The sequence below is a fragment of the Balaenoptera physalus genome, assembly GCF_965194825.1.
Source record: "Balaenoptera physalus genome assembly, chromosome: 3".
Taxonomy (NCBI): domain Eukaryota; kingdom Metazoa; phylum Chordata; class Mammalia; order Artiodactyla; family Balaenopteridae; genus Balaenoptera; species Balaenoptera physalus.
Genome location: NC_138890.1, coordinates 132,617,740 through 132,637,035, shown reverse-complemented (window position 1 = coordinate 132,637,035; position 19,296 = coordinate 132,617,740). Strand labels below are relative to the sequence as shown.

At 39.4% G+C, this 19,296-nt stretch overlaps 1 long non-coding RNA gene across 4 annotated transcripts in view; it reads left to right on the top strand.

The window, feature by feature from the left end:
- Positions 1 to 19,296, top strand: part of LOC309658604 — a 254,073-nt gene that overhangs the window by 182,569 nt on the left and 52,208 nt on the right. The gene's annotated exons all lie outside the window — the stretch shown is intronic.

The following is a 19,296-nucleotide window of genomic DNA, read 5'->3' as shown; positions in this document are numbered from 1 at the left end:
GTCAATGAGCTAATTATTGCTCTGATTTCAAAGATGGAAGGTATGACTGACTCGCAGGATTCAGGAGTGGCATTTCAGTGCTTAGGTTATCTGGTGCCTTCATTCTCCCATTGATTTCTGTTCTTAACTTTTGGAAGGTTTTCTGGCTTCTCAAACTCATGCATCAGTGAATAAAATAGAGCTTGGCATAGGCTATAAAGCTCAAATTAGTTAATGTTGTAATATCTTTAGCCTAGCAAAAATATCTAGTGGGAACGAATGTTGAAAGTTAGTACTAACCTGATGGGGTGAATTACCTGTTGGTTTTCTTATCCTGCTGTTCCCCATGCAATGCTGTAGCAGAAAGGTTTAGTACACTAAGTAGCATTTTATCACTAGAGAAAGAATGGTCTGTAGTGTTGATTTAATTTGCTTTAAATAATAAGAATTAGAAATTGACTACCTAGCATTAATAACCTATATCCTATGAACTGGCTCAGAGAGTTGGGGTAGACTGCAGTCCGTAACCTTAGCTAGGTCACATCTGTTTCTCAGTTTGGGTGGGTCAGTCTCACCTCAGAACTGCCTCTCTAGGTTACTTTGGGGTTGTTTTGAAGATTCTAACTCAAATGACTTTTTCTTCAAAGTGTAGCAACATCTTTCTTCTCAAGAATAAGTTTCCAAAACTTTTCATGTCTAATTTATGGAATCATTTAATAAAATCCTTATTAGGAGTGAACAGTTTCAGCCCAGACACCTGAATTTATCCCTGTGGTCAGATCGGCACCATAAGTACAGAAAATCCTGGTGATTTCCATAGGCAAGCGAGGCAAAATAGCTCAGTACTTCAGAGTCCTAGTCTGGATTTAATCCCGGCTAGGTTTCTCACTAGTTGTAGGACCTTGGGCAGATTACTAAATCTCTTTGAGCTTGTTTTATCATTTGTAAAATGGAAATACTATTTCTATATCCTGGGTTTATTGTGCAGATAAATTGAGCTAGTGTAGGAAAATCCTGAACATGATACCTGGCATATGATAGGCAATCAGTAAATGGTATTAATATTAATTTTAGTACTAGTCTTTTAATTACTCCCTGAATTTACAAGGAAATGATCCTAACAAAGACTGATGATAAGTATGGAGATTTGGAAAGAATAAAAAGACAGAGTATGTCCAAAATAAAATAAGTGCTAAGCTGAACCCTCCGGCATTTGTGTCTGGAGAAACAAGGTGAAAAGGCGTTGAGTGTGTGACCAGATGGCTCTTAGGGACTGAAGCAGGAACGGATGGCACGTTAATTACAGGAGAAAGCAGGGTATATAAATTGGCACAGAATATTATCGTGCTCTTTCTCTCACAAAAATGTTATTGTTACTTTGGGGTATTACAATGGAAAATTGTTCTCAGTAAGTCCAGCTTTTCCTTTGATGTTTCCTAGGGAATTGCACTTGGCGAATGCCTCAAGCATTTAACGTTATTTTCAAAGAAGTTTTGAAAATGTTTGTGAAAATAATTAGACCAAAGTTAAAGCTAATGTAAAATAAAGAATCATCCCAGGTGGGGCTGGGAGTGAAATACAAATAGCTTTTCGCTTAATAAAAAAAAAAAAAAAAGACTGATTCATTCAATACGTATTTGCCATTTAGATATAAAAGTACTTGGGAAGGAGAGGGGAAGATGCTTTCCTTTTGGTCTAAGGGCAGCAGATAGTTAGGAGACATGAAGCCATTTTCTCTTTTCCTAACCTTGCAGGAAGACCCATACAGTCTGAATTAAGTCCACAAGACAGAAAATCTCATTGAAACTTATAATCCAGGATTCCAGAATAATGCACGAAAATGAAATTTGTGATAGTTACAAGCACTAGAATACTAATGTATCAATCAATACATAGTCTGCAGCTCACAGCAAAATCTTTATTTATTTTCAGATGATTATCCCACCTGATTTATCAGTCTGCCCCTTCACTATTTACATGCTTACTGCACTTCAGTACCTGCCTTTAGAATGGGTCATTGGAGAATTTTAATTCTTCTCTCACTAATTCTGTAGATTATTTATTTCAGGGTTACCTCTTCATTGGTTTTCCTATTTCTAGTTTCTTCCTTATTCAATCTATTCATCACAATTGCTGCCCAAAATGATCAAAGATGAAAATCCCAGAATATGATGATATCATTGCTCAAATTAAAAGCCTTCAGAATCTCCTTAGATCTGCAAAGGAAAAAAAAAGTTTGAACTTATTACCATGGCATTCATATCCCTTCAAAATAAGCACCCAACCTAGTTTTCAGATTTGATCACAGATGATCCCCCCACCTAAAAACACTTTCTACTTCGTGCCATTCAAGCAGTCAACATTAGTATTGATGTGGCAAAACCAAACCACTTTGAGAGGTGATGAAAGAGAAAAGTCTGTGTGGCACAGCAGGTTCTAGAACGTAACAAGAAAAGAGACTGAGGACAAAAATCAAACCCAGAGCCCACATGGCTTGATGAAGAGACTAGGCCAAAAGATGAGGAAGAATACGTGGCAGGTTAAGAATTTGCATGGACTTACGATTATTGTTATTGTTGTTACTGCCACAATTCTAATTGATTTTTTATTCTATTAGCTGGTCTCAGTAGAATACAAGCCTGAAAGCAACTTTACGCTTTCTCACCCACTCCTTAATGTAGACTGCGTAAAGCCCTTGTTCCCCATGCCTGGATGAAATAGCTTTCCCAGTCACTCTTAAACAATAAAAAGACTCCAGTTAGTTTCAAGAATTAAAGAGTGCAGTCCAGTTTTAAAGGAGGTCTTGGCCATGGAGGTATCAGAAAGGGCAGTTAGCAAGTAGAGGGAAGGTAAGCGAGGCTAGTCTAGTTGTCACCTGTGTTTCTACCCTCTGGATGAGGGACTCATGACTGTTGAATTTTTCTTTGGGGGATACATTTGTGGGATCCTTGGAGTTCCTTTGCTCATGATCTCAGGCTGCAGTAAATTTTATGAGTAATAATTTTCAGTTGCTGGTCACTTTCACTTGTCTACCGCATCCCTTGTGCTTCTCAAGGGCCACTTTACTACGGGGAACACGATGTCCTCTTGGAGAGGGTCTGTTTTGGATTGAGTCAGGATTTTTTTTTCCCCCCATGGGATTCACATCTAGAAACAGGGAAGTAAACCCCTTTGCCAAGTCATGGATGAAGAAACACTGCCATCCCACACAGCTCTCCTTTTCTTTGTTATGAAAGAGCAAAGTCTTTCTTCCCTCTTTTTCACTGTCCAGTCTTTCACCTTTAAATGTTTTCTAAACCCCAAACACCAGTCCCTATGTCCCCCAGAATCCTGGAGATGAATGTCAAGCTCTCCCATTAGTCACTTTTCAACCTGTTATGCTAAGTTTTAAGTGAGGCTGCAGCTCTTCCCTACCTTCATCCAAGGAGAAGTAAAATACTCAGTATTTTTTTCCAAAGAAATTTTCTCTTTTGATTTTTTTCAACCTCAGTCTTTTATATAGCTGGAGGAAGTGATCACCTGATCCTGGTAGCACTGGCTTGGAGCCAGTTCTCTTCTAATCTTTTCGAGATAGTTTAGCACCCTACTTTAGACTTTGCAGATAATGTGGTATCTGCTATTTTGTTCTTGGCCTTTGCATCTCTACCAAAATTCCAGGGCAACAGAAAGAGTTACATTCAACATTCAACATCCCATGACTCTCTGGTGGTAGCTGTGGCAGTTTTTTTTTTTTCTTTTCTTATTGAAGTATAGTTGATTTACAATGTTTCAAGTGTACAGCAAAGTGCTTCAGTTATATATGTATATATATATATATATATATATATATATATATATATATATATATATTCTTTTTCAGATTCTTTTCCATTATATGTTATTAAAAGATATTGAATATAGTTCCCTGTGCTATATGGTAGGTCCTTGTTATTGATATTTATCTATTTTATATATAGTAGTGTGTATCTGTTAATCCCAAACTCCTAATTTATCTCTCCTTCCACACCGCACCCCCCTTTCCCCTTTGGTAACCATAAGTTTGTTTTCTATGTCTGTGAATCTGTTTCTGTTTTGTATATAGATTCATTTGTATTATTTTTTAGATTCCACATATAAGTGATATCAATGATACTTGTCTTTCGCTGTCTGAATTACTTTACTCAGTATGATAATCTCTAGATCCATTCATGTTGCTGCAAATGGCATTATTTTATTCTTTTTTATGGTCATTTGGCTGGGGCACTTCTTTTGAAGGCCCATGTTTCGACTCCCTCTGATGGGCCCAGACCTCCACGGCTGGCCCATGCTAAATACGTTCAGGCCTTTGTTAGTTGCTTAGATAGTTCTTTCTGCCTGGAATGCCCTTCCCCACCTTGCAAAGGTCTCCATCCTCTAAGATTCTGCTCAAATACCGTCTCTTTCGTACAACATTTCTGAGCTCCCTTGGTCAGAAGCAATACTAATCCAAGTTGTGTTTACCTACTATTTAGGGATCACATAATGAAAATTCTAGGCTTTAGAGTAAGACAGACCTGGGTTTAAATTTGAGCTCAGCATCTTACTAGCTCTGTGTGACCTCAAACAAGTCCCTTCATCTCTCTGAGTTCATCTGAACACACAAAGGGAAAGTAACCTCTTATTATTTGTGGTTGTAGAAATAATAAATCATTTATATAAAGCACAGAGTACAACATCTCAATATGGTCGGTACTCAATATGATAGGTAAGTACGTAATGTAACAGTTAGACTGTTAATACTATGAATAGTAAGTACTGCTCCTATGACCACTTCTAGTACTGGTACTTCTGCTATCACGTCAGAAGTAAAATAATCTGAACACAGCAAAATGGAAGACTATTGCTACACATCTAGTTTGACTTTTTATTCACTGCCATCTGCCAGCCACTAGACCAGGTTCTCTATATATGCTGCACAATTTAATTCTCCCAACCTCCCTATGAGGTAAGTGTAATAATCTCTTTTTGATGGTTGAGGAAACTGAAGTTCAAAGAGAAGAAGTAACTTGCCCAAGTTCCCACAGCTAACAAGGGACAGAGCCGAAATGGAAAACCTGGGTCTGCCTCACATCAAAGCTTGTGTGAGTAACGACCACGTTGCACCGTGGAGTCTGAAGGCTCTTCTTGTGTATTTGCTTAATGCCCAGGTTATACAAAGCAGCATCACCTACTTTAGTGCTTTCTGGGCCTGTTAATTCCAGCACAGCTCTACCTCTAATGTGATTTCAATTCTGCAAAAATTTCCTGGTATAAAATAACACCTAGAGGGGTGGGATAGGGAGGGTGAGAGGGAGGCTCAAGAGGGAGGGGATACGGGGATATATGTATGCTTACGGCTGATTCACTTTGTTGTACAACAGAAACTAACACAGTATTGTAAAGCAGTTATACTCCAATAAAGACCTATAAAAAAAATAACACTCAAAATTCCCATGAGTGCCCTTTAAGTGTAGGGTGGGAGAATCTTTGTAAGCCTTCCTGATTTTAGGCTGAGAGTTCCTTAAAAGAGCACCTTGCTCCATCTCCCCTCTTCCCAGAAGCCTTTACAGTGGCTACCTGGGTCTCCCTATCAGATGGACTCTTCCCTACAGTACCTGGAACTTTAAATGAACAGCCGGAGCTCAGCCAGGCTGTGCTGTTAAATTGTGTCATGCTTGCTTAATATGTATGGCGCATCCTCCCAGGAAACTGCAAGTGCCAAGTGTTATTAATTTCCCCTCAGTGTTCCAGTTTTGTCACTGGCATAGCTTTCCTTTCCAACTGTGAAAGATAACTGCATTTTCAAGTGCGAAGACTGAGCGAGAACGTGTGAGGGTGGAGGCATCAAATGTCCCATCTCCCCCCTTCTTGACCTGTACGGTCTTGCTACCAGATTACCTCCAGAGCCATCCCAAACTCCTTGGTGCTCCATGTGATCTGGCAGATGGGAGACCCTGCTCTTCATCTGAGCCCCCTGTTTCTCCACAAACATGCGAGTTGCATTTTCATGTTGTTGTTTTTCCTTAACGAGGATGTTGCTTGCTGACAGCTTGAAGTGGCCCTCAAATTCCCAAAGATTGCAGTTCAGTTTAATTTCAGGTAGATCAAAATATTTGGCAAGGGCACTTTCCCTCTCCATATGTAGATCAACTTAGGGGCTCAGAGAAATGACAAATGTTTCAGCTGAGTTCTCAACAAAACGTTTGTTAAGATTTATTGGTAGATTTCAAATAAATGCAGGGGCTGGCTTTTTGGTGGGTAACCCTGAGATGTACCAACTTAAAAGCTACAAATGCTTTATGCTTCCTGCTAAACATTTTGGTATAGAATACTCCCATTACTAAGGAGCCTATTAATATTTTATTTTTCTCCTCAACTTGGGGTAGGGGTAGATATGGGGAATAATTAAAAACCTTGAAGAAACTCAACATAGAAATATCTGTAATTGAAGAGAAGATAGTATTATAAAGAATAATTGGATACATATATGTGTATGTGTGTGTGTGTGTGTGTGTGTGTATGCCAGTTGTATTATATATTTTATATATTTATATCATATATATCAGTTGCTCTCTATGTGATATATACTACTGATTTTCTACATGTATCAAGCTATTTTCCTTTCTCTCCATCTCTATAGTAACAGTTCCGGTTATATATATAAAACTGGATATATATATATAATTGGAGATATATATATATGAAATTGTATATGTATATTTTTGATACTCTGTGTAGAAGACTCCATTCCTTTTGCCTATGAAGTTTCTTATCCATTCTTTAAGAAAGACATGGGTGGAAGAGCACGTCTTCTGTACACCTTCTCCATGCTCCCAAGCAGTCCTCCTCACTTCCTGTTTTCTGTTCCCCTGACACTTTGCACAGGCAAAAGGCTTCTTCAGCTTCTTACACAGTAATTCTCTACTCACTGTTCTGTGTACTCACCTGACCCGTGTCTCCATAAGGTCAGGGACTGTGTTTACACTTGGACTTCCCAACACGTGGTAGGTGCTCAATAACTATTATATTAACATGTCCCTTCATAGAGTAATTTGAATTTTAACAGTGATCCCATTATAAACATTAAGTTGCAATTATTTATAGTATCATTACAGTTTGGTGTATCTCAGTTCCAAAAATGTTTGGCTTCAAAGAGGAACAGAATTTCAACATAAAATGTGTTTGGTCAGTCCATTCATTTACTACTGATATTGAAGAGTGAATATAATCATAAATCTATGAAATATCTTTGGCTATTCTGCCTCCTTTTTTATCTTGGAAATTTGGAAAAGTAAAAATAATCATACACATTCCTCAAAATTGTGGTGGTGAGTATAATTTTATGAAATTCTTTGACTTCGCATCCTGCATTGAGTTTCTTCAATCTCAGATCAGTCTCATGCCTGTCATGGAGTTAAAGGTCTAGTGGGTGGGTCCCACACGTGCTAATGCAATGTCATTAACTGTGATGAGGGCAGAGGTTATATTGCTTAGTTCAAGGAGATTAAGCAATAGCTCTTTATTTTAGAGAAATAGACTTTGCATGGTGTAACTCCACATATCCTTCCAAGAATTCTGCAAACTTTCTTCCTGAGGACTGGAACATGGAGGCCTACATCACTCAGTCTTCCCTTCAGTTAGTTCGGTCTGTTGTCAGTGCTGTTTAGTTTGCCTTTTCAGATTCCTAATCTTTGGCTTCCCTGCCAAACGTACATACATATACACATACATACACATCCACAGATTACATACACACAAACACACATATGCACATACATAAACAAACATGTATACACTCAAATACACTTACCACCACTTATACATACATATATACACACACAAGCACGGGTACCCATATGCAGATACGTAATTACCCAAACATATGATATATGCAAATGCATACACACACAGACGGGAATACACAGGAACACACACACACACACTTACATAAGCACATGTACACATGCGCACATGCCTACATACCCATATGAATCCCCTTAGATGCTTTGCCTCATTACTTAAATTTTTTTCCTACTCTTCTCTTAACATCCCTAAGAAATTCTGGGATATGGGGAAGGAACAGAGTGCTGTTATTTATTCTCTCCCTTATGAATCTAAGAAAGGTTTGCTGGCATTTCCACACCCACTTGGGGTGAGTTACCTGCAATCTCCAGGCTAGTGGCTGTCAGGAAAGGCCTTCCTCTCCAGCACTGTGTGGTCAGTCCTGACGTGTCTCCTCATGGCTTTGCTAGGCTGGCATTAATATCGGCTAAGACCCAGGCTCATTCATTTGCAGCTCTTAAAATGAAGCCACTGGGGCCCAGGGGTCTCAGTGAACACTAGGCAACCCTGAAGCCCAAACCCATTACCTGTCACTGGCAGGATGGTGGACTTTTATTTGTCCCTAGTCTTCCTGCCCAAATAGGTGGAATGGGCTTAGACTGCAACTTTAGTGACATATATATCACTTAATATAAATACCGCATTTCTTCCCAGCAAAGGCTGTTAACTGTTAGAATTGTTTCCCAAGAGAGTTTGCTGAATCTGTATAAAAGTATTTGAAAGTGGGGGCATTTTCTATTTATCTGGGAGAGTATCTAAGTGGGTGAATTATTCAGACATCCTTTTGATGTCCTAAGCACGAATATTATCTGAAGCTTCCTGGGAAGTCCTTTTTTAGCACTTGGCAAAATATTTTGTGATCTCAAACACCAAACCAATGGACATAAAAACCTAGACTTAAGGTGGTTTTCATCTCGTGCTCTTCAATTAGACATTTTATGTCAGTGGCAGGACTGCTCAGCCCCTGTTGGACCGCAATGTTATTTTAAGAGAGGTGTACAGTGAGTTAACAGCAAGGAGCCATTTGAAACCTACAGTCTAGTGACGGTTGTAGTATTGATGTCTTTGGCAAGTCCCTCTCTCTCTCTTTATGCTCTTTATTTTTGTTTCTCAACAGGCAGACCTAATGTCTTAAAGGTATTCTTTGAAAAATGCATGAAGCCCTGTTCGTATAGAGCTCCAAAGATTGTTCGGCTTTGTGGGAATGAAGTTACAGAATGCCTTTGAAACCGCTAGTTGTAACTCTATCACTGAAAAATGATTCACTGTTTATTGTTCACTGCTTAGTACTGTGGTCACTCAGTATTGTTTTAAAAATATAATTTGGGAATTCCCGAGAATTTCTGGGGATTTGAATTTCTCATTGCTGAATCTTGAAGACTAGTATGTGTCAGGAATTTGCGAACACCAGATCTTGTCATATGCTTTTTCCTCTGCCGGAAATACTCTTCCCCATCGCTGCTTCTGGCTTATTCTGATTCATCCTTTCTGTCTTAGTATAAATGTCACTTCATCTGGGGAGCCTTGCCAGATCCTTAGACTATACCGGTCCCCGCGCTGGTCTTCTAAATTGTGTATCTTAACTCACTTCACCCTTTTGGTAATTGTTTGAATAATTGTTTAATTGCTTTCCCCTACTCCAGTCCCTGTGCAATGAGCTCTGTGAGGGGAGGGACTAGGAGTGGCCAGCAGTCTTGTCCATCACTATATCCTCAGTGTCTGGAGAGCGACTGACCTGTACCTGGCCCTTAAGTGGTGAATGAATGAATGAATGAATGAATTTACTGAGCATGCACTGTTTGCCAGGCACCAAGCAAGGTGCTAGGGGAAGAAATGATAAATGAGACTTGAGGAGCTTGCCTTCTAGTGTAGAAGAGCACAGAGGAACTGAGCATTAAGGTGTGCCAGTTGCCACATGCAGGTATGTACTGAGGCCTGAGGGGGGCCAGGCTTGCCCATCCCCCTAGACATTAGGACACATTTCAGGAAGCTGGGTGAATAACTTTCTAAATTTCAAACTTTGAAAGGCTTTGTAGTATTGAGATAAACTTAGGCATTTAAAAATATATGCATTAAGCAAATGTTTATCATGCACTTGTTGCACAGGAAATAATTCCTAGGTGCTAGGAAAATCACTTTTATGTTCCTTGCCATTTAGGGAATGACTTAAATGTGAAAAACATGCATTTGTTTTCTTCAAAAATTAGTGTCTAGGCTAGGCCTAAGTATGATTTAATAGAATTAAGAAAAAGTGTTCTAATAAATAACTGTGTCTCTCTGTTTAAACTATAGCAATTTCCCTTGAAAAACCTTTGGCTTTTTCTTTTTTTTTTTTCAAATAAACGAAAGCTGCTATAAAGAAATCCATCGATAGGAAAATGGCTGATAATTAATCTCAAAGTTCTGTCACTCTGGGTTCCTGTTATCCACCAGAAGCCCTCGAAAGAGGTGAGCTGGTAATATAGATGGTGAAATGCATGCTTTCAAAGAGAAAAGTGACGTTATGTTTTTGAGACTTGTCTGAAAGAAGAGGCCTCGCTGAGAACATGAACACACACTGAGAGTTTTCTCGTTCCCGGCAGGCAGTCTGGTCTGTGGTCTTGCTGCGTCCTTGCCAGGAGAGACACCCTTCTACCTGCAGCAGCCCTACTGCATATCTTCCCTCCTCCAAGAGAGGCCCGAGATGTCACGAGCATGTCCTACCCTCCTGACCCTGGGGCTTGCAGTGGCCGTTCCTGAGAAGCAGGTGTGGACTGGAGAGAAGCCATGGGGCTCTCTCTGGCCACATGTGGCATCTGTGAGAATGAATCCAGCCAGACAGAATAACTGAGCTCTCTGGAAGAGCCTGAATCTGCTTTGAAGAGAGGAATCGCACAAAGGAAGTTTCTGCAAAGAACACACCTCCCATGCGCCCTCTCATTTGTCCTGGAAGTGTCAGCCTCTGTCTTAAAACCTCCAGGCTCAGAACTGGGGAAGATCGCTGCCTGACTACTGCAACCTGTAGGACAACAAAGATATAATTCAGCCTCTGTGCCTGCTTCTCTGGACTTGGAGAAGGAAAGATGACAAGTCCCCCTGCATTCCATCTACCTGCTCAGCCAGCATCTCTGAGTACTTGCTATGGGCTGGGCACTGTGTGAGGTACACACCTAATAAAATCGAAACAAGTGCCTGCCCTGATAAGCTTATACCCCAGTAAGGGAGAGAGGTGATATCAAGGTAACTAGTAAACTTCTCACGCTAGGTAGTGATGAGCGCTAAGGAGAAAGCAATAAAGCAGGTAGGAGATTATGAAATGTTCGGGTCAGGGAGAGGGAAGCAGCGTGATGTGTGAGTGCGTGCAATTTTAGTTAGGGTTCCCCAGGAAGGGACCTCTGGGAAGAGAGGGGTTAGCCAAGTGCATATTTGGATAAAGATGTGATGTATGGGGAAGCTCTGAGAACGGTGAGGAAGCTGGTGTGGCTATGGCAGATCAAGTGTGGAGAGGAGTAGAGGAGATGAGGCAGAGGGGAGCCAGTTCCTGTGAGGCCCTGTAGGTCCTGGCCAGGCCAAGTCTTCTGGTCTGAGAGCTGTAAAGCCTTTGCTTCGTTCCCAGCACATGGGCTCTGACCCAGAGTTATCTGTGGAAGCATCTTCCTTAGAAGGGCAAGTCTGCCTTCAAACAGCACCAGGATATATTTGTAATTATTTTCATGTTTTAACAGGTCTTTGTTCATTTTGGAATTGCTGATTACTGGGATTTGGTGGACCCATCAATAGGTAGTCTCCTAAATATTGAGGCGGTTTCCCACAGGTTTCCGGGATATAGCCAGGGAGATCTTGTATTGAAGCAAAAATTTAGGACAGTTGCCTTCTCTTACACATTCCACTCCATGCTTCTCTTTGCTTGGAACTAGGCCTTCTATTCCCTCACTATTCCATACAACTTTATTCCACACTTCCATCCCCAACTGTTCTTCCCTGTTAAGAATACATTTGTCAGATTTAGACCGTCTCCTCCCCCTCCTGAAATGAAGCCTGATGATTATGTTTGTTATTTGGATTACAGGGACTGGATGAAAGCAGCCCTTGCTTCTTAAAAATCCCTTCACCTTTCCTCTTCTGTGAAGTGGGTGTAATAATAATCTCCCTCTGAGGGCCTCTGAGATGAACAGATGAGATATGACCGTTAAAAGAGTGAGGGCACTTCCTGGAGCTTTTCTTTTTAGTTTCTTTCTCTTTCCATGAAATATTTTGACTCTAACGCATTTTCCTTTTGTTTCTAAGCCTTATGTTCCACCAGTGTAAAAACAACATCAATCTAATATAAAAAGCTGGTCAAATTTCTTTGGGGCCTATCTATTATAATGAATGGTATCCTTTTTGAAAACAAATCATTGTGTTACATTCATCTATTAATTATGAATGTAATTCGCAAATATTTGATAAGTGTTACACTGTACCAGGCATCCCAGACAAAGGGCTGCCATTCCCACACGTAACAGAGTATATATACCAGCAGGAAATATAGACGTTCAACAAGCAATGGCAAGATTTCTTAGCAGCAGAAAAGTAAAGAGCTCCACAGTATTGTAGAGGTGGCTAAGGGGACAGCTTAAAAGAATCTGAACCTTCTGAGGCTTAGAAACAATCCTTAGAGGTATCTGTTGTTGTTGTTACTATAAAAATCTTCCCATTTCACTAATGTTTCCCTTTACCTATTTTAGCATATTGTTTGATTTCGTATTTTAAGCTTTAAAATATGCTGACTTTGTATTCATCATTATGATACACCTCAACCTTGCCAATGGAGGTGATAAAAACCCACGTCCATACTTTGAGAGGCCCACAGCCGTCCACTGTTAGAGGCAGCTGCCTGGAGCAGGTTTTGGATTTGCTGAGCACAGTCGAAACTGGCAAGATCAAACCACCCATTTTCCAAATTAATCCAGCTTTCCTCACCGTGACATTACCAGAAACCTGTGGGGCAAAAGTTTCCAGCTTACATTTTGTACTACAGTAAATCACATTCTATTCCCAAGGATGCAAAACAGAAAGATTCCTAAATTATTCAGTAGCACAGAATGTCTTTCCAAACAGCCTGCCTAGGTTTAAAAGCTACCACTGACTCTTTATTAGGAGCACCTTTCTCACTGAAATTAAATGGTTGGTCATACAAACATATTAAAAAAATGAAGCCCAATAATGGTTTTCTCTATTCTTGATTATCTCTTCTCTGTGCAAAGAATCATGTAGCTCTCCCCCATGTGAAAAAAGAAGAAAGGAAAAGATCTGAAAACGCTGTGATGCCTGAGAAGGGGACATCTTGTGTGTGAGGAAAGATTCCCACCCTTATGCTGCTGTCATGGAGCTCGGATATTTACAGACCTCCTGCTCTTGGCAAGTTTGTGCTAATTTACATAGTCTCACACCACTCCCAATGTATGGCAGAATACGTCTCACATTTGTAACATACTCAGGGCTCTTCGGAATTCTAACCTTGCTAGCCAGAAACACAGTTTCTAGGCAGGCAAGAAGGAGAAAGAAGCAAGGACTGGCTACATCTTTTGTTCCCTTTTCAAAGTCTGATCCCAATCAACTCTCGAAATTCTCAAGAATCCTTGAAGTTGGGGACCTGTGGCTGACGGAACTCTAGCCAACCCATGTACTGTTGCCTTTGGAAAGTGGTGCTGCGATCAGTTCTCCTTGGCCGTGTGCTGGCTCGGAGCCCTCCCAGCCTGCCCTGCCTGATGCAAGCTGTGCTTGCTCCGGGTTTCCACTAGAGACCTCTAGCTGCTCGCAGGATGGCTGGGGAGCGATCTCAGGAACGGGCGTTCCTCCAGAAGCAGCAGAGGTTAAGAGTTTGCCTGTGGCCCCTGGGAGGAGGGGAAGTTCGCCATCAAAGGAAAATCTGTATTATCTCTTTCTTTCCTTCTCATTTTTTTCTTAAACAAATTGAGGCTTATTCAAACAGCTGTGTTGTGACAAAAAAAACTGAAGAAGAAAGAATTTCTGTGCCTTAAAGCAATGCCATAGAAATGCCAAAAGAGGGCTTTTTTTTCTAGGTTGAAAAGCCCCTTCTCCAAAGAGTTATCCATACTGACAGTTGGAAGCCAGGTTCAATGCTCAGCCTTTGAGAGCCTCTCCTGTCAGTGTGAGAGAGAAAGAGCTCTGTTCACAGGTAGTGAGCTACTGGATGTTATTAGGAAGCTGAGCTAAATGCCTTGCATATCCCCGCATGCCCCAACCTTTTACTGCAACCCCTGGGTAGGCTTCTCCTGGGCTCTTGCCACCTTCAATGGGAGTCTGTAGCTGTAATCCCATGTAACAGCAACAGATGGGACACATCTGTAAGGAGAGACTAGCAGATGAAGTTTCACCATTTTTCCAAAAAGGCAAAACACATTAATCTCCATTTGCCTTTGAATGGTATGTAATAGAAACAGAGGACCAAAGGGGGAAATAATCTCCCCTCATTTAACCTGTGCCCCTGTGAAAAATTGCTGTAGCTTGTATTTCAGAATCTGAGTGTAACTAATTTTGCTCTCTACCCATGGTCTTTACCATATAGCAGCATTAGAAAGTGAATCAAAATAGGATTAGGTCAATGGGTCTAGAAAGCCTTGCAAGAGTTGATCAAAACTTCTTCAGAGACTCTCTAACATCTGTTTTTCTCTGAGATAATTGTGGATTCTCTGCATCTATTTTTAGGAAAAAATCTTGCCATTCTCTTAGGTAGACTGTTATTTGTTCACTCATTTATTCATTCATTTATCAAGTGCCTACACTGTGCCAGTCACTGTGATTTACAAGGAGAACATAAATAAAGATGCACAAGAACTTGAATGGGAGTTCCTAACACTGGGTTCACAGATTCCTAAGAATGAATGACTCTTTTAAGTTGCCTGTAATCCTCCTAGGGGTTGTATGTGTATGTCTATGTGTGTGTGTGTACACTTTAACTGGTGAGAAAAAGCCAAGATTTAAAACAATCCTTAAAGAGGTTGATGTAAAAAAAAATAGTTAATAACCATTGCAGAGGCTGACGGTTATGTAAGCAGATAATTAGAAGACTACATTAAAATTGCCATATAATAGAATTGCTTGCAGTATCATATGAGCTCACGGGTAGAGTTATCTCAAGTGTCCCTGACACAGAGGTCAGGGAAAGCTGTAGAGAGAAGGTAGCATTTGTGTTACCTATGGAGGATGGGTAAGAACTTGCCAGGTGGCTGGAAGGGAGAAGAGATGGAAGCCAGTGTGCCCTGAGGGGCAGTTCACCTTCCGGAGTCTGAGGCCACCCTACAAGCTGGAGCATGATTGGCATTTTTTTTCACTGTAGCTTGACAAATGGAGCCTGCTTTGCCATTAGTCAACTATTGCAGGGATAGGAATTCCATAGGCATGCCCTGGCTGACCACAGATGGCTGAGAGCACATGTCAGTACGGAAACACCCCAAGGCTGGTGTGGCATGATCCAAAAGATCTCAAATGCTTGGTGCTGGGCCAGGTTGCAGGGCTGCCTGACCTTAACACAGAGTTGCTGCTCTGCAGCTCTGACCTGCACTGTGGGGGCAGTACCCACTGCGGTGGACAGAGCCCCGCATGGAGGCAGGAGAGCTGGCCCCGATTCTGCACCTGGCCAGCTGCCTGCTACCTCACTACCGCCAGCCACTCCATCCTCTTCCGCATAGAAGAGTAACCATCTACTGAGAACTTCTAAATTCCAGCTTCTGTGCGAGGTGAATTACCTGCCTTGTTTCACTTAACTCTCCCAACATCCTACAAAGAAGAGTTAGCTTCCTCATTTTCTAAAGAGGGAAACTGTGGTCAGGAAATGTAATTAACTCCTTTGAGGTCTTGCAGCTAAAAAGGTGGTGATACCAGCATGAGAACCATAGTCTTTCTGACTCCAAAGCCCATAACCATTTTGGTTCATCTCATTCGTTCTGGATAAGTCTCCATCTTGATAATTCAACTGTGTTTTAAATGTCATCATCTTGAGGCTGTTGACTTATTAGTGAAATAACAGCTGCAAATGTCCTTTGACACTTAGTTCTGCAGAGCCAGAGTAATGTATTAGGTATATAGTGCTTATCTGGGAAGTCACAAAGCTGAATTTTTCTGCAGTTGTGCTAAATTTTGGCAGTAATGACAGAATTTGATGTGAAATTTACAGGATATATTTGAGGCTAAGATTATATTGTCTTCTCTTTGATCTGGATAGTATCACTGAGATCTGATTATACCTTTAAAGGTAAATGAGTGTCACACTGTACAAACAAATCCAGATTTTAATCTGAGAATTATTACTTTATCAGGATCTATCTATAAAGTATACCATTTGACATAATACAATAAATTGTAAGTCACAGGTCTTTTTAAGAGAAGGAGGTTGATTGGCCTAACTGATAAATATTTAAAAATTTATCTAGCATATTGTTGAATGCAATATTTAATATTTTTTCTATATTTAAAGTAGCTTATTCAATATATTTTAATTATGCCTACAGCAAGTGTTATAATCTGAGAAATGAACAGTCAACAAATGCAGTCCTTTGATAACATCTTTGGCAACTTGAGTTATTTCAAATAAAAAAGGCAGTTCTGTATCACTATTTCCCCCAAATCTTTAAACTGAGCAATTGTTTGTGGGAATTCCACAAATACTAAAGAATTCTGGTTATTGTGTTTTTCCATATTAAAAATTAGACTATAGCCATATTAAAAGAGACTTCCTTCTGCTGTATTTCCTAATCTTAAATTTGAACAGTTTGTACATCCATTATGGTACGTTACAGAAATACCTTTCTAGCAAGAATGCCAGTTATAGAATCCAAGTATGATTTGTGGATATTGTGATGTAGTAACAATGAAGAGCCCTATTGTAGAGTAAGACTGACAATCATTCAATTAACTTTATAATGGAAAACTCCAAAATCCCAGGTAATATTGTTAGGCACTATGCTTTTTTAAGACAAGGCAGTTGACAAGGTATTTTTCTTTCTTGAGATTTGCAAGTCTCTCTAACTTTCAGAAACAAAACAAGTAGGTGGATATAACTCTTACTCCAGCCTTTTAGTTAAAAAGTAAAAAGGCAATTAGTTACTCAGCCAAGCGTCTGGCTCTTCAATAGGATATATATATATATACTTATCTCCTATTAGTTCTGTTTCTCGGAGGACCTTGACTAATCTAGACCCTATTTCATTTTATAAAGGGAAGGCAAGGTGGACTTGGCCATAGATCCCAAGAACAGTATAACTGATGTACCTTTGTTTACATTTGAATTTTTGTTTTTCTCAGAAGGGTGTAAGCTGTCCTACACTTTAGGACAGTGTGCAGACATGACAGCAAACAAACCAGATGTTGACCCATGGAGTGAAGTCTTAGAAATTTTACTGACCCAACAGAGTATATAGAATAGTGCTCAGGGAGCTGTTATTATGTCATCAGCAAGGGATTAAATCCTCCCTAGGTATGCAGTGACAAAGCAAAGAAGAATTGAACCACACCTTAGAGGATGAATTTGGGCTCCTGGAAACATTCTCAAGATTTTAGCCAGTTCTCTGTAATCAGAGCCATTAGAAACACATTTGGAAAAAGTCCTTAACCCTGATGATTCCTTCTTCTTGGGGGAACATATCAGCAAGACTGGGTAAATTTAGGAAAGAAAGCAAGGGGCTTGGTTAAAATCAGGGAGGATCAAATTATATTTATTAATATGATATCAAATACTGGTTTGGCTTTTTTGTGTATGATGAGGTTAACTTTATTTAAATTATGTATGCATTTATTTATTTATATTGAAAAATGTATGTAAAGGTACTAAATCTATTAGAGAATGAAACCAAATAATGTCCCTTAATGCTTATTTATATAACCAGTGGAGAAATTCTCTCTGATATCCTTGAATTTACACTATGCCCACACTGCTATCTTAGAAGCTGTAATGAAATCTGGCATATAGATTCTAGCTGTGTTTATGCAGAATAACTTGAATAGCATTTAATGTCTAAAAAGAGAGTGGGTGTGGAATACTTAAAACACAGAATCAAAGGCCTATTTCCAATAACATTCAACTCTATTAGGATAATAAGATAGGTTATTTAAATCCATCTTTTATTTCATAGAATATTCTCCCATTGATCTAAAATCAAAATACTCTTTCCATTGGTATGATATCAAAATAAAGTCAAAGATGGAGTATGTTTTAATGATTAATGGAAATTTTTAAAATAGCTACTAATTAGAATAAATGATACAATAACTTTCTTTTAAGGATGAGAGAAAACTTTTGGAGGTGATGGATATATTTATGGCATACATTGTGGTAATGGTTTCACAGGCGTATGCTTATTTCTAAACTCATGAAATTATATACATTTAATATGTGCAGCTTTTTATATATCAAGCATACCTCAATAAGGTGGTTTTAAAAAAAGAACTTTCTTTTATAACTTAAAATTAACTTTTTTTTTCTGATTATAAAATTAGTAAAGGTCCATTTCAAAGAATTTGGAAAATACAGCAATTTACATAAATATTTTGTCTTAGAGTATTGCATGTGCTTGTATATTGCATCAAAACTGAAAGGATATCGTATAAATAATTGTTTCCTAATTAAGTAATTTTTAATAAAATTATACTTAGGATAAATAACACTCAATTCTATTAAAAGATTAAAAGTAAAATTCCTCTCTCACTCCAACCTCTATTTTCTTGAGGTAGTTGCTGTTGAGTATTTCTTGTATGTTTGTCCCAAATTGACCAAGAAATATTATAACTGTATCATCCCACAGAAAACATTTTCATCATATGCTTGCAGTCATGCATGCTGTCTCATGGAGAATCTTAAAAATCAAAGAGATAAGTGGGCTATATAACATATAATCATGTGCAATGAAGTTCCCCCTTTTTGTAAGACTATCCAAATATGTAATTTTACTTTAAGGTATTAAATCAATCATAACAATCTAACACATTTCCAAATCCATGCACCAAGTCTGTTTCTATTAATACATCCCTGGCAACTCTCCACCTACCAAGTTGAATTAGTCACCTCAAAAGCCACCCTCTTCCATATAGCATTGCTCCCTTAGCTTCTTGACCACTCCTACCACTGAAGAGGTAAGGCACCTTCGTACAGAGGCCATGGTCACTTTGTCTTGGGCTCTCACAGGCTCCAGCCTCTTCTGTTCTCTGTATCTGTGCAGTGAGATGCAATGTCTGACTCTACTCATCTTGCCAGGCTTTAAAAATCTCTTCCATGAATATGTTGATCATCACTACTATTAAGTTCCTTAATATTCCATGTTCCAAGTGATAGAAACTTTCTTCTCCTTAAATTCTTCTTTTCAATTCCTTGCTATAGTCTTAAATACTTAACATCAGAAGAGAGATAAGTGTTCATTCTATCCTAATACCTTTGCTTTGTCTGGAAAAACTGTCAAAGAACAACATTCCCTATATATGCTGCAATTTTATGGCTGGGAATTC